This window comes from Macaca nemestrina, chromosome Y (genome assembly GCF_043159975.1).
Source record: "Macaca nemestrina isolate mMacNem1 chromosome Y, mMacNem.hap1, whole genome shotgun sequence".
Taxonomy (NCBI): domain Eukaryota; kingdom Metazoa; phylum Chordata; class Mammalia; order Primates; family Cercopithecidae; genus Macaca; species Macaca nemestrina.
Window position 1 is genome coordinate 8,715,278 of NC_092146.1, and position 14,872 is coordinate 8,730,149.

At 46.0% G+C, this 14,872-nt stretch overlaps 2 long non-coding RNA genes across 18 annotated transcripts in view; one reads left to right on the forward strand and one right to left on the reverse strand.

Annotated features, from left to right (window-relative positions):
- The first annotated feature begins 460 nt into the window (after positions 1 to 460).
- LOC139360985 (uncharacterized) lies at positions 461 to 4,260 on the forward strand. Its single transcript, XR_011618570.1, has 4 exons — positions 461 to 636; positions 2,379 to 2,466; positions 3,150 to 3,189; positions 4,188 to 4,260. It is a non-coding gene; the product is annotated as an uncharacterized lncRNA (long non-coding RNA).
- A 6,406-nt stretch (positions 4,261 to 10,666) lies between these two features.
- The window catches only part of LOC139360983 (uncharacterized), a 178,299-nt gene continuing 174,093 nt past the window's right edge, over positions 10,667 to 14,872 (reverse strand). For all 17 annotated transcript variants that reach the window (XR_011618557.1, XR_011618562.1, XR_011618564.1 and 14 more), the window contains 2 exons: positions 12,852 to 13,013; positions 10,667 to 12,677 (listed from right to left, as the gene is read on the reverse strand). This is a non-coding gene — a long non-coding RNA (uncharacterized lncRNA). The remainder of the gene's footprint in view (positions 12,678 to 12,851; positions 13,014 to 14,872) is intronic.

Genomic DNA, 14,872 nt, shown 5'->3' on the forward strand with positions numbered 1-14,872 from the left:
TTCTGTCACCTGAAGAATCCTCAACAACACATCAGACTATATTCTAATCCCCATGGAAGAGGTACACCGCCTTTTTTGAGAATGGAGTCACAAGAGCAGTTTTTGGCAACAACCTGACAGTCTTGAAACCTCTCTTCCTCCAACAGGACCCAACCATGGTGACTGCTCTAAGCGGCCTGGAGGTAAAGAATTTTGTGGTCCCACAGTAGGTTACTGCAGGCATCCTTTTTTAAAAAAATACCAAGCTGGCTGTGCCTGTACCATTTTCCTCCGCTTAGGCAGGCTGACAGCTCTGATAGCTGTGTGCCAAAGCCTGTCTCATGAATGTGCATAAGCTAGTCTCAGAACACCAGGACTGATTGTGAGCTCTGGCTAGCATCACAATGAACATCACCATTGCCTAGCAACATGTCCTTGTGGGTTGGAAGAGAAGTAGACCTCAATGGAGGTGCATTGGTGGTGGACTCTTGCCTGTCTTCTCTGTGGGATCCATGGGATACTCCCATGATCCTAGGAAAGAGCAGACATAAACCAGCCTAAAGAAACATCAAACACCACCCCAGGAATAAACCACGAAATCCGTAAGGATCTAAATGTATCTGCAGGATTCCTGAGTCCTGCTTAGATGTTGTAGGGGTGAGTCTTTTTGAAATTTGCCCCACTGTGATTTTTAGGCACAGTGTGCCTGTGTTCCCTGGGGTTGTTCTCTCCCAGGTGTGTCTTCCTGGAGAACCATGAAGCCCCAGGATGCCTGGGATGTGTTTCTATGTGGTTGTTGCAAGTGTTGGATGTCTGTGTGAGTGTGTGACATTGTGTCTTTGTGTGTGTGTGTATGTGTGTGTACCTGCAAGTGAAGTCTGTTTAAAGGAATGTGGCTAATGCATTTCAGTGCTTCTTTCTTTTTCAGTGTCCCAACCTTTTGATGGCCTGTCTGTGTGACTTTGCTTGGGCTGCTGGGCTCCGTGATTTTTATTTTTCTGTGGATCATGAATTCTCAGTGAATTGGGTGGTGGGCTGAGATCCATAGGCATTCAAATCATCTGTCCCTGCCAGAAAAAGTCACTCTTCTAGAAAGAAGAGGAACACACCCTACCAAAAATCAGACAGCTCCTAGTGTTTCATTGTCCTGTAAACAGCCCAAGAAGAAACATCAGTGACCCTCTGTGCATGGCCCCTTGAATTTACCTTGAATTCGATTCCCAGCTGAGCAGGTGTTTCACATTGTGAGGGAGCACTCCTCCATGGTATTGGAATTTCATCCTGGGACATACTGTGTGAGCAGCAATAAGCTCAGATAGAGGTGAGGATACAATCTGGTGAGGTGTGGATATGGTACCTCAACTTCACCTGCAGAAAACATGAAGACCAATGACACAGCAGGTGTTTCCAACTCCATCTCTACATTCCCTTAATTGCACAAGCAGTCCAAACCATGGTCCATTTTTCATGTGGGAGTACTCCAATTTGTAAGGAACATTTGGATTACAAATTGGGGCCATCCTGGCAAACTCCTGATTTGAGGGCTTTCATACCCAGAGCCAAATGGGAGTGGAATGGATATATGATGGGTGGGATGTGGCCTCCACACTTGCCTCTTCCTTTCCTGGCTTCCATGTTCCTCATAGGCCTAGGATTTCCTGGTCCTGGCTCAGTGTCTTCCATGCTAAACGTTTCCCAAGTCACTGAAGATTACCCTCATGGGAATCCATTGTGTGAGTGTTTCCTTCTAAACTCTGGCAACTTTTAATAACTGGACAGTTTTTATACTTTTAAAACCATAAGTTTCTTTTATAGTCACCAACAAGGAAATTCTTGTTATCCAGGTTTTATCAGAGGACTTCCTGATGCCTGTAGGATGAGAAGCAGGCAGCCACATCTGGCTTTGGGAATCTAGGCTTTGTTTCACTTTATCTTCTTGTCTTTTTGCATTGAGAAGGGCTCTTTTATTGGGCTGTTGCTGGATGGGGCTAACTCTTGCCTCAGATCTATTCACTGCCAGGTATTTCAGGGAGCAAAATGGACTTTGGGTAGGCTTGCTGCACTATAGGTTTTGAGTCATGGTTTTGTTGTGGGGGCTGAGGATATTTGCACATTGTAGGGGGCTTTTGCATCCCCTGACAGGAATCTTCTAATGTTGCTTGGACTCCAGAACCAGGCAGCTGGTTCTCTCACTTAAGCCTTGATTTTTCTTTACTTTCATGTGGTCCATTGTGTCCTTCAACAGCACTACCTGACACCCTTTTCAGGATTGCAATAATAAACAGAAGAACTCTGAGACACTGTCTCATCTTCATCTGCACCCATGAGAGGCCAGTTCAAGGTGTGAGAACACAACTCTACCTTGGACATGACTTTATCCTATTTCCTGCCTTTCCCAGAGAACTCCTATGAGACCCAGGGATGAAGAGACACAGTGAGGTTAAGGAACCAGCCATCTTTCCCTGACACCCACTTCTGTGGTCACAGGTATGATTCTGACACCCATAGAACCCTCCACAACTCACCAGACAACATTCCAGTTCCCATGGGAACCGATTCTTGTACATAGCCTCTTTTGGGAATGGAGTCAGAAGAGCAGTTCCCAATGACCTTTCCATAGCCTTGAAACACCTTCTCCTCCAGTGAGACCCAACCACAAGAATGACCCAAAGAGGCCTTAAGTTCAAGACTTTCAGGGTTCTGCAGTAGGTTATTGCATGCAGCAATTTTTCCCAATACCAGGCCGGCCCTGCCTATACCATTTTTATCTACTTATGCAAACTGATAGCTCTGACTGCCAGGAACTGAGCCCACATACTAATGCTCATGCTGTAGTCTCAGGGTATTAGGCCTGAGCTGTGAGCTCTGGCTAGCATCACAGTGAATGGCGTCATTTCCTTTCAACAAATCCCTGAGGCTTGGCTGAGAAGGAGACCTCCAGGAAGGTGCATTGGTGGTGGACTCTCGTCTCTCTTTTCTGTGGGATCCATGGGATAGTCTCATTATCCTAGGAGAGAGCAGACATGAGCCAGCCGAAAGACACATCAAGCTGATCCCTAGGAATGAACCGCAAAATTCCTAAGTTTACAAAAAGATCGTAGGATGCCTCAGACCTGTCTAGACATTGTAGAGTTGAGTCTTTCTGAAACTTACCCCACTGTGATTTCTAGGTACAGCCCGCCTGTGTTCCCCAGAATTACTCTCTCCCAAGTAAGGCTTCCTGAAGGGCTGTGGGTATCTGTGAAAGTGTTGTGAATCTTGCATGTCTGCATATGGGTGTGGCTTTTTGGCATTGTGTGGTTTGTGTGTGTGTATTTGTGTGTGTGCAGGCTGGGAAATTGAGTATGCTTTAAAAAATGTGGCTAATGCACTGTAGCACTCTTTTGTTCTTTTCTTTTTCTTCTTCTTTTCTTTTCTTTCTTTCTTTCTTTCTTTCTTTCTTTTTTTTTTTTTTTTTTTTTTTTTTGTTTGAGTCTGCCAACCTTTAGATGGTCTGTCTGTGTGGCTCTGCTTGGGCTGCAGGTCTCTGTGTTTTCTATTTTCCTCTGGATCATGAATCCATGGAGAATTGGGAGGTTGATTCTGATACATCGAAGTTGACTCTGATATCATCTCTGCCTGCAAAAGAAAAAGTCACTGTTCTAGAAAGAAAAGGAGCACACCACCCCAAGAAAAGACATCCACCCGTATTTCATTGTCCTTGGCCATCCCAGGGAGAAACACCGGAAGTCCTGTCCACAGGGCCCCTTGAATTTAGTTCGAATTTGGTTCCTAGCTGAGCAGGTGCTTCAAGTCATGAGAAGGCATTCCTAGATTGTCTTGGGATTTCATTCAGAGACAGAGAGTATGAGCAGCAATAAGGTCAGATGGGGTGAGGGTGAAATTGGCGGGGGACACAGTGAGTGGGGTACCACACCTTCACCTGCAAAAAATGTGAAGACAGATGACACAGTAAGTGCTTCCAACATCATCCCCACATTTCCTTAATAGCACAAGTAGTCCTCACCATGGCTCAGTGTTCAGGTGGGGGTACAGCAATATCCAGGGAACATTTGATGTGCAAACTGGGGACATCCTGGCAAACTCTTGATTTGAGGGCTTTCATATTTGGCTCAAGCTGGGGATGAGATCGATAGATGCAAGGTGGGATGTGGGGCCTCCACACTTGCCCCTTCTTTTCTTGTCTTCCATGTTCCTCATCGACCTAGGGTTTCCTGGATCTGGGTCAATGTCTTCCATGCTTCCGGTTCACAGAAGATGACCCTCAACGGAATCCATTGCCTGAGTGTTTTCTTTTAAACACTGTCACATTTTAATGACTGGGCAGCTGTGATAATTTTAAAACTGTAGATTTCTGTTACAGCCACCAACAAGGAAACTCTTGTTCTCCAACTTTTATCAGAGTGCTGCATGATTCCTGTAGGATGAGAAACAGACAGCCATGTCTAGATATTGCCTGGTAATCTATGCTGTGTTTCGTTGCATCTGCACATCCTTTCTCATTGTGGAGCGGATCTGTTATTAGGCGGTTGCTGGATGGGCCCCCCTCTGGCCACAGATCTATTGGCTTCAGGGATTTCAGGGAGAAAAAGGGACTCTGGGTAGGTTGGGTAGCACTTCAGGTTGTGGGTCAGGATGCTCGTTGTAGATGCTGAGGTTGTCTGCACTTTGCAGAAGGGTTTTGAGTTCTCTGACAGTAATCTTTGAATGTTGCTTGGACTCCAGCACAGGTCATCTCTTTCTCACATATGACCTTTGATTTTTTTTCTTTCTTGGGAAGTCCACAATGCTCCTTCAACAGCACTACTGGACATCCTTTTGAGCCTTTCAATTGCCACAGATGACCTCTGAGACACTATCTCAACCTCCTCTGCACCCATGAGAGGCTATTCGAAATTTTAGAACACTGCTCCGTTTTGGACTTGCCTTTGTCGTGGTTCCTGCATTTCACAGAGAGACCCTGCAAGGCCCTGGATGAAGGGAGGCAGTGAGGCTAAGGACATGGCCATCATTTGCAGGAACCCAAATCTAGGGTCTCAGGTATGATTCTATCATCCAAAGACCGCTCCACAACTCACCAGACTACGTTCCAATCCCCATGGGACACAATTCTTGCACACTGCCTCTTTTAGGAAGGGAGACAGAAGAGAAATTTCCAGCGACCAGCTCACAGTCTCTAAAAACCTCCTTCTCCTGTGGGAACCGACAATGAAGAAGGACTCAAGTGGCCCTAACATCGAGACTTTGAGGGTCCTGCAGTGCATTATCTCAGACAGCCTATTTCCCAACACCAGGCAGCTCTCCCTGTACCATTTTCTTCTGCTTCAGTAGGCTGACAGCTCTGACAGCCAGGCAACCGAGCCCGCCTGTGAATGTGCATGCATTAGCATTAGGGCACTAGGTCTGAGCTGTGAGCTCTGACTAGCATCAAGATGAATGCCATCATGGCCTAGCGACAAGTCCCTGTGGCATAGCAGAGAAGGAGAACTCTGTGGAGGTATGTCAGCAGTAGACTCTCACCTGTCTTCTCTCTGGTATCCAGGGGATAGTCCCTTAATCCTAGGAGAGGGCAGACGTGAGCCAGCCTGAGGAAACATCAAGCAGAGGCCCAGGAATAAACCACCAAGTCCCTAAGGTTACAAAAAGATCTGTAGAATTTCTCGGGCCTGCCTAGCTGTTTTAAGATTGAGTCTTTTTTTTTTTTTTTTTTTTTTTTTGAGACGGAGTCTCGCTGTGTCACCCAGGCTGGAGTGCAGTGGCCCAATCTCGGCTCAATGCAAGCTCTGCCTCCCGGGTTTACGCCATTCTCCTGCCTCAGCCTCCGAGTAGCTGGGACTACAGGCGCCCGCCACCACGCCCGGCTAGTTTTTTGTATTTTTAGTAGAGACGGGGTTTCACCATGTTAGCCAGGATGGTCTCGATCTCCTGACTTCGTGATCCACCCGCCTCGGCCTCCCAAAGTACTGGGATTATAGGCTTGAGCCACCGCGCCCGGCCGATTGAAACTTGCCCAACTGTGATTTCTAGGTGGAATCCACCTGTGTTTCCCAGAGTTGCTGTCTCCCAGGTGGGGCTTCCTGCAGAAACACACAGCCTCAGAAGCTGCCAGATTCTGTGTTTCTGAGGAAGTGTTGCAAGTGTTGGATGTCTGTGTGTGGGTGTGGCGTTATGGTTTTCTGTATTTGTGTGTGTGTGTATGTGTGTGCACACGCACCGGTAAGTAGAGTCTGCTTAAGGGAATGTGGATAGGGCCTCTGTGTGGCTCGGCTTGGGCTGTGTGCCTCTGTGTTCTTTGTTTATCTGTGAATCATGAATCTGCTGTGAATTGTGAGGCTGACTGTGACCCCACAGGGTCCACATAACCGACCCTTGCAGAAACAGCCACCTTTCTAGAAAGAAGAGCAGCACACCACACCCCAAAACAGAAACCTTTCAGTGATGCATTGTCCTGTGGCCATCCGAGGGAGAGACACCAGCAGTACTGTCCACGGCACCCCTTGAATTTACCTCGAATTCAGTTCATAGCTAAGATGGTACTTCACATTGTCAGGGGTCACTTCATTCCTCCAACATCTCAGGACTTTATTCTGAGACAGAGAGTGTGAGCAGATAGACATGAGGATACAATCTGGTGAGGAGTGGATGGGATCCTGCACCTTCCCCTGCAAAAAATGTGAAGATAGATGATGCAAAATGTGCTTCCAACAGCATTCCCACATTTTCTTAATTGCGCAAGCAGTCCACACCTTGGCCAGCATACAGTTGGGAGTACTCTAGTGTGCAGGGAACATTTGGAGTGCAAATTGGGGCCATCCTGGTAAACTCCCAAGTGGAGGTCTTTCATAACCAGATCCAAATGGCAGTGAGATCAATTGATGCAAGGCAGTATGTGTCCTCCACACTTGCCTTTTCATATCCTGACTTACATGTTCCTCATCAGCATGTTGCTTCCTGGGTCTGGCTTAATGTCTTCCATGCTAAATATTTCCCAGTTCACAGAAGATGACCCTCAAGGGAATCCATTGCATTAGTGTTTCTTCTAAACACTGCTAACCACTATCACGTTTCAATAACTGGGCAGCTGTAACAATTTTGAAACCATAAATTCCTGTTACAGCCACTAACAAGGAAACTCTTGTTTTCCAGGTTTTATTGAAAGTCTGCATGATTCCTGTAGGACGAGAAGCAGGCAGTCATTGTCTGGATTTTCCCTGGTAATATAGGCTCTATTTCATTTAATCTACATGGCCTTTCTCATTGTGAAGGGGTTTTTTTATTGGGCTGTTTCTGGATGGGGCTGCTTCTCACCAAAGGTTTATTGGCTGCCAAAGATTTCAGGAAGCAAGAGGGACTTCAGGTAGACTGGTCACACCCCAGTTTGTGGGTCTTGGTCTTGTTATGGGGGATGAGGTTGCTTGCACTTTGCAGGAGGCTTATGGGTCCTATGATAGGAATCTTTGAACATCCCATGGACTCAAGCGCAAGTCATCTATTTCTCTCACACAAACCTTGATTTTTCTTTGCTTTCATGGGTAGGAGGTTCCACGGTACCCCTCACTAACACTACTGGACACACTTTTTAGGCTTGCCATTGCCACAGACGACCTCTGAGACACCATCTCAGCCTCATCTGCACCTGTAAGAGACCAGTTTGAGGGTGGGAACTCTGCTCCACCTTGAATTTGCCTTTATCATTATTCCTGGGTTTCCCAGAGAACCTGTGTGGGACCCAGCATGAAGTCAGTGACATCATTAACCCATCCAAAATTCACTGGCATCCACCTCTGGGGTCTCAAGTACGATTCTATCACATAAAAAACTCTCAACAACACACCAGACTATATTCCAATCCCCATGGGGCCCGATTCTTGTACACAGCCTCTTCCCATAATGGAGTCAGGAGAGCAGTTTCCAGGGACTCCCTCAGAGTCTCGAAATGCCTCCTCCTCCAGCAGGACCTTAACATGGAGATGGTTTGAAGGAGCTCTGAGGCTGAAACATTCAGGGTTCCACAGTGGGTTTTCACAGGCAGTGTTTTTCCCAATACCAGGACTGCTCTGACTGTACCACTTTTCTCTGCTTAGTCAGGTTGACAGCTCTGAGAGACATAGAGTGTGAGCAGGTATAAAGTCAGATAGGGGTCAGTATACAATCTGGTGAGGAGTCGTCGTGGGTCATAACTTCACCTGCAAAAAAAAAAAAAAAAAAGATAGATGACACGGAGGGTGCTTCCAGCTTCATCCCCACATTTGATTAATTGCACAAGCAGTCCACACCATGTCACGGTGTTCAAGTGAAAGTACTCTAACTTGCAATGAATATTTGGATTGCAAATTGGGGCCATGCTCGCAAACTCCCCATTTGAGTACTTCCATACCCAAAGACAAATGGGAGTGGAATGAATTGATGCTGGGTGGGATGTGGCCTCCAGACTCTCCTCCACTTCTCCTGACTTCCATATTTCTCCTTGGCTTAGGGATTCCTGGTCGGCCTCAAAGACCTTCACACTAAACCTTTCCCAGTTCACAGGGAACGACCCTCATGGGAATCCATTGCATGAGTGCTTCCTTCTAAACTCTCACGTTTTAACGACTGGGCAGTTTGACACTTTTAAAACTGAAAATTCCTGTTACAGCCAACAACAAGGAAATTCTTGTTCTTTCACTTTTATTGGAGGCCTGCATGATTACTGTAGCATGAGAATCAGGCAGCCATGTCTGGCTTTTGCCTGGTAATCTAGCCTCTGTTTCATTTCATCTGTACGACCTTCTCATTTTGGAGGGGCTCTTTATGGGCATGTTGCTGGATGGGACTGCTTCTTGCAGCTGATCATTAAGTTGCAAGTGATTTCAGAAAGCAAAAGGGACATCTGGTAGGCTAGCTGTGATCCAGGTTGTGGGTGGTTGTCTCCTTGTGGGACCTGCGACTATTTGCACTTTGCATGAGATAATTGGGTTCTCTGACAGGAATCATTGAACATTGCTGAGACTGCAGCACAAGGCAGCTCATTCTCTCAAGTGAGCCTTGATGTTTCTTTACTTTCATGAGGAATCCAGAGTTCCCCTCAGCAGCACTACTGGACAACTTTTCAGGCTTGCAATCGCCACAGACAGCCTCTGAGACACTAACCTCATCTGCACCCATAAGAGGCCAGTTCAAGGAGTGAGAATCCTGCTCTATTTTGGACTTTTCTTTGTTGTGTTTCCTGCCTTTTCCAGAGAACCCACAATGAAGAAAGGCAGTGAGATAAAGTGTCCAGCCCTCTTTCACTGACACTCACCTCTGGGATCTCAGTTATGATTCCATCACCCAAAGAACCCTCAAAAACACACCAGATTATTTTCCTCCAATCTTCGTGGGGCTGCATTCTTGCACACAGCCTCTTTCAACAATGGAGTCAGAAGAGAAGTTTCCAGTGACCACCTCACCATCTGGAAACGCCTCCCCCTCCCACATGTCCCAACAAAGGAGATGGCCCAAAGGCACCCTGATGTCTAGACTTTAAAGGTCCTGCAGTGGGTTTTTGCAGGCAGCCTTTTTCCCAATACCAGGCTGGCTCTGCCTGTTCTATATTTCTATGCTTAGGCAGGCTGACAGCTCTGACAGAGCTTAAAAGGAATGTTGGAGTGTTGTATGTCTGTGTGTGTATGTTGCATTGTGTGTGCGTGTGTGTGTGTGTGTGTGTGTGCTCCTGTAAGTGGAGTCTGCTTATAAGAATGTGGCTAATGCACTTCAGTACCTCTTTTTATTTATTTATTTATTTTTATTTTTATTTTTTTGGGTATTGTGTGTGCCCAAACCTGCCTCACAAATGTGCATGTACTAGTCTTCAGGCACCAGGCCTGATTGTGAACTCTGACTGGTCTCGCAATATATGTCACTGTTGCCTAGCGACAAGTCCCTGCAGCTTGGCAAAGAAGGAGACTCCTGTGGAGGTACGTCAGCCGTGGAATCTCACCTGTCTTATCTGTGGGATCCACCAGTTAGTACCATGATCCTAGAAGAGGGCAGATGTGACCCAGCCTAAATAGACATCAAGCACATCCCCAGGTATAAACCAGGGAATCCCTAAAGATCCAAAAAATTGCAGGATTCCTGAAGTCTGCCTAGACATTTTAGGGGTGACTCTTTTTGAAACTTGACCCATTGTGATTTCTAGGTACAGTCCCCCTATTTTTCCCAGGGTTGCCCTCTTCCAGATGGAGCTTTCTGCAGAAACATGGAGCCTCAGGAGTTGCCAGGGTGTGTGTTTTGGTGGAAGTGTTGTGAGTGTTGGATTCCTGTATGTATGTGTAACATTGTGTGTTATTGTGTATGGGGGGTGTGCACTGTGAGTGGAGTCAGCTTAAAGGAATGTTGGAGTGTTGGACATCTGCATGTGTGTATTCCATTGTGTGTGTGTTTGTGTTCCTGTAAGTGGAGTCTGCTTATAAGATTATAGTTAACACACCTTTTGTTGGCCTGTCTATGTGGCTCTGCTTGGGCTGCAGACCTCAGTGTTCTTTAATATTCTACAGATCATGAAATCTTAGTGAACTGGGAGACATACCGAGACATACCAGCATCTAAATCACCTTGCCCTGCAAAAAAAAAAAAAAAAAAAAAAAGCACTCTTCTAGAAAAAAGAGGAGCACACAATACCAAAAAGCAGACATCTCCAACTGTTTTATAACTGTTTTATTGTCCTACAGCCAACTCAGGGAGAGAGACACCAGCAGTCTTGTCTTCAGGACCCCTTGAATTTAGCTCAAATTCGGTTCCCAGCTAAGCAGGTGCTTTATGTCCTGAGAGGGCACTTCTCCATCATCTTTGGATTTCATCCTGTGACATACAGTGTGAGCAGCAACAAAGTCAGATAATTGTCAGGATACAATCTGGTGAAAGGTGGGTGTGGGTTGCAACTTCCCCCGCAAAAAATAAATATAGATGACATAGATGATGCTTCCAACTCCATCCCCACATTCCCTTAATTGCACAAGCAGTCCACACCATGTCTCATTGTTCAGATGAAAGTACCCCAACTTGCAAGCAATATTTGGATTGCAAATTGGGGCCATCCTAGCAAACTCCCAATTTGAGGGCTTTCATACCCAAAGCCAAATGGGAATGGAATGGATTGATGCTGGGTGAGATGTGGCCTCCAGACTCCCCTCTCCTTCTGACTTGGATGTTCCTCCTCACCCTTCGAGGCTGGCCTCGAAGACCTCCACACTAAACCTTTCCCAGCTCACCTGGAATGACCCTCATGGGAATTCACTGAGTGAGTGCTTCCTTCTAAATTGTCATGTTTTAATGACTGGGGAGTTTGATACTTTTAAAACAGAAAATTCTCATTACTTCCAACAACAAGGAAACTGTTCTTTCAGTTTAATAGGACACCTGTATGATTCTTGTAGGATGAGAATCAGGCAACCATGTCTGGCTTTTGCTTGGAAATCTAGCTTACATTTCATTTCATCTACATGGCCTTCTCATTTTGGAGGGGCTCCTTATTGAGATGTTGCTGGATGGGACTGTCTCTCACAGCACATTATTTAGCTGCAAGTGATTTCAGAGAGTAAAAGGGACTTTGGGCAGGCTGGATGTGATCCAGATTGTGGGTTGTTGTGTCGTTGTGGGGCCTGAGACTGTTAGCACTTTGCATGAGGCTTTTGGGTCCTCTGACAGGAATCATTGAACATTGCTGGCACTCCAGCACAAGGCACAAGACCACCGCACAGTTTCAAAATGCTTCCTCATCTTGAGTGACCTGACCATGCAGATGGCCCAAAGAGGTTGGGCCTTTTGAGGTTGAGACTTTTAAGGTCCTGGAGTGGGTTTTTGTAGGCAGTCTTTTTCCGGATATTAAGCTTGCTCTGCCTGTTCTATATCTGTTTGTGTCTGCTTAGGCAGGCTGACAGATCTGACAGTCGGGTGTCTGAGCCTGTCTCACAAATGTACATGCTTTAGTCTCAGGGCACCAGACCTGATTGTGAGCTCTGGTTAGCCTCACAATGAATGTCACCATTGCCTAGCTACAACTCCCTGAGGCTTGACAAAGAAGGAGACCACTGTGGAGGTGCATTGGTGGTAGAATCTTGCCTGTCTTATCTGTGGGATCCACGGAATCTCCTAGGATCCATGATCCTAAGAGACAGCAGATGTGAGTCAGCCTGAAGAAACATTAAGGACATCCCCAAATTAAAACCAGATAATCCCTAAGGATCAAAAAAAAATCTGCAGAATTCCTCAGACCCTCCTAGACATTATAGGGGTGAGGCTTTTTGAAACTTACCCCAATATAATTTCTAGGTACAGCCCACCTCTGTTCCCCAGGGTTGCTCTTTCCCAGGTGGGGCTTCCTGCCAAACCATGAAGCCTCAGAAGCTGCAGGGGTGTGTGGTTCTGTGGGAGTGTTGCGAATGTTGGATGTCTGCGTGTGTGTGTGTTGCATTGTGTATGTGTATGTGTGTGTTCCTGTATGTATAATCTGCTTAAAAGTATGTGGCTGAGGCACTTCAGCACTTTTTTTTTTTTTGAGCCTCCCAATTTTTTTGTGTCCTGTCTGTGTGGCTCTGCTTGGGCTGCAGAGCTTAGTATTCTTTATTCTCATTATCATCATCATCATTATTATTATTATTATTATTATTTATTTGACTGATGTATCCGCAGGGAACTGAGAAATGTGCTGAAACCCATTGGCATCCAAATCACCTCCGCTGCAAAAAAAAAAAATAAATAAATAAATAAAATAAAATAAAATAAAAATACACCCTTCTAGAAAGAAGAGAAACACACCACAAAAAAATTAATATTTTCTAGTGTTTCTTTGTCCTGTGGCCAACCCAGGGACAGACACTAGCAGTCCTGTCTGCAGGGCCTTCTGAATTTACCTCGAATTTGGTTCCCAACTGAGCTGGTGCTTCACATCATGAGGGGGCCCTCCTCCATCATCTTGTCATTTCATCCTGGGACATGGAGTATGAGCAACAATAAGATCACATAAGGATGAGTATACAATCTGGTGAGAGGTGGATGGGGTACCGCAACTTCACCTGTAAAAAAAATGAAGACATGACACAGAAGATGCTTCAACTCCATCCCCGCATTCCCTCAATTGCACGGGCAGTCCACACCATGGGCTGGTGTTCAGATGAAAGTTTCCCAAGGTACAAAAAACATTTGGAGTGCAAATTGGGGCCATCCTGGCAAACTCTGAATTGGAGGGCTTTCATGAACCCGAATCTAAATGGGGGTGGGATGGATTGATGCTGTGGGGGATGGGGCCTCCACACTTGCCTCTTCTTTTCCTGACTTTCATATTCCTCATTGGCCTAAGGTTTCCTGGGTCTGGCTCAACAACTTCCATACTAAACATTTCCAGTTCACAGAGAAAGACTCTCATGAGAATATATTGTATGAGTGTTTCCTTCTAAACACTGTCACGTTTTAGTGAGTAGGAGGTTTTATGCTATTAAAACTGTAAATTCCAATTATAGCTGCTAACAAGGAAACTCTTGTTTTCCCACTTCTATCAGAAGTGACTGCATGATTTCTGTAGGATAAGAAGGAGGCAGCCAAGTCTGGCTTTTCCCTGGTAATCTAGCCTCTGTTTCACTTCATCTGCACACATTCTTATTGTGCAGTGGTTCTTTCATTGAACTGCTGCTGGATGGGGCCTTTTGTCACAGATTACTTAGCTGCCAGGGATTTCAGAGAGCAAAAGGCACTTCTGGTAGGCTGGATGCACTCCAGGTTGTGGGTCATTGTCTCGCTGTAGGGGCTGAGGTTGTTTGCAAGTTGATGGAGGACTTTGGATCTCTCTGACAGGAATCATTGAATATTGTTTGGACTTCAGCACAAGGTAACTCTTTCTCTCAGGCAAGCCTTCATTTTTCATTGCTTTGATGGGGAATCCACAGTGTCCTCAACAGCACTACTGGACATGCTTTTCAGGCTTGCCATCACCCCAGACAACATTTGAGAATCTGTCTCTACTTCATCTACACCTGTGAGAGGCCAGTCCAAAATGTGAGAACACCGTTGCACCTTTGGCTGGCTTTTATTGTGGTTTCAGCCTTTCCCAGTAGCCCCTGTGAGGCTCAGGATGAAGGGAAGCAGGGAGGTCAAGACCCCAGCCATGTTTCACTGACTCCTGGGTTTGGTGTCTTAGGTATGATTCTATCACCCAAAGGACCCTCAACAACACACCAGTCTATATTCCAATTCCTATGGGACCAGATTCTTGCACACAGCCTCTTTCAGGAATGGAGTCAGGAAAGCAGTTTCTAGTGACCATCTCACAATATCAAAATGCCTCCTCCAGCAGGAAAAAACAATGGAAGCAGCCCAAATGGGCCCTGAGGTGGATAATTTTAGGGTCCCTCAGTGGGTTTTCACAGACATTTTTTTTTTCCTGATACCAGGCCGGCTCTGCCTGTACTATTTTACCCTACTTACGCAGGATGACAGCTCTGAGGCCGTGTACCCAAGTCTGGCTCAAGAATACACATTCGCTAATATCAGGGCACAAGGTCTGATTGTGTGCTCTGGCTAGAGTCCCAGTGAATGTCACCATTGCCTAGTGACTAGTCCCTGTGGCTTGGTTTAGGAGACTTATGTGGAGGTTCATTAGCAGTGGACTGTTTCAGTATTCTCTACAGGATCCTTGGGATAGTCCCATAATCCTAGGAGAAGGCAGACCTAAGCCAGCCTGAAGAAACATCAAACACAACCTCAGGCATAAACAGGGAATCCCTAAAGATCCAAAAGTATCTGGGGATTCTTCAGGCCTGCCTAAAAGTTGTAGGGGTGTGTCTTTTTGAAACTTACTCCACTGTAATTTCTAGGTACAGCCCACCTCTGCTCCCTGGGGTTGCTCTTTCCCAGATGGGGCATCTTGCAAAGCAACACA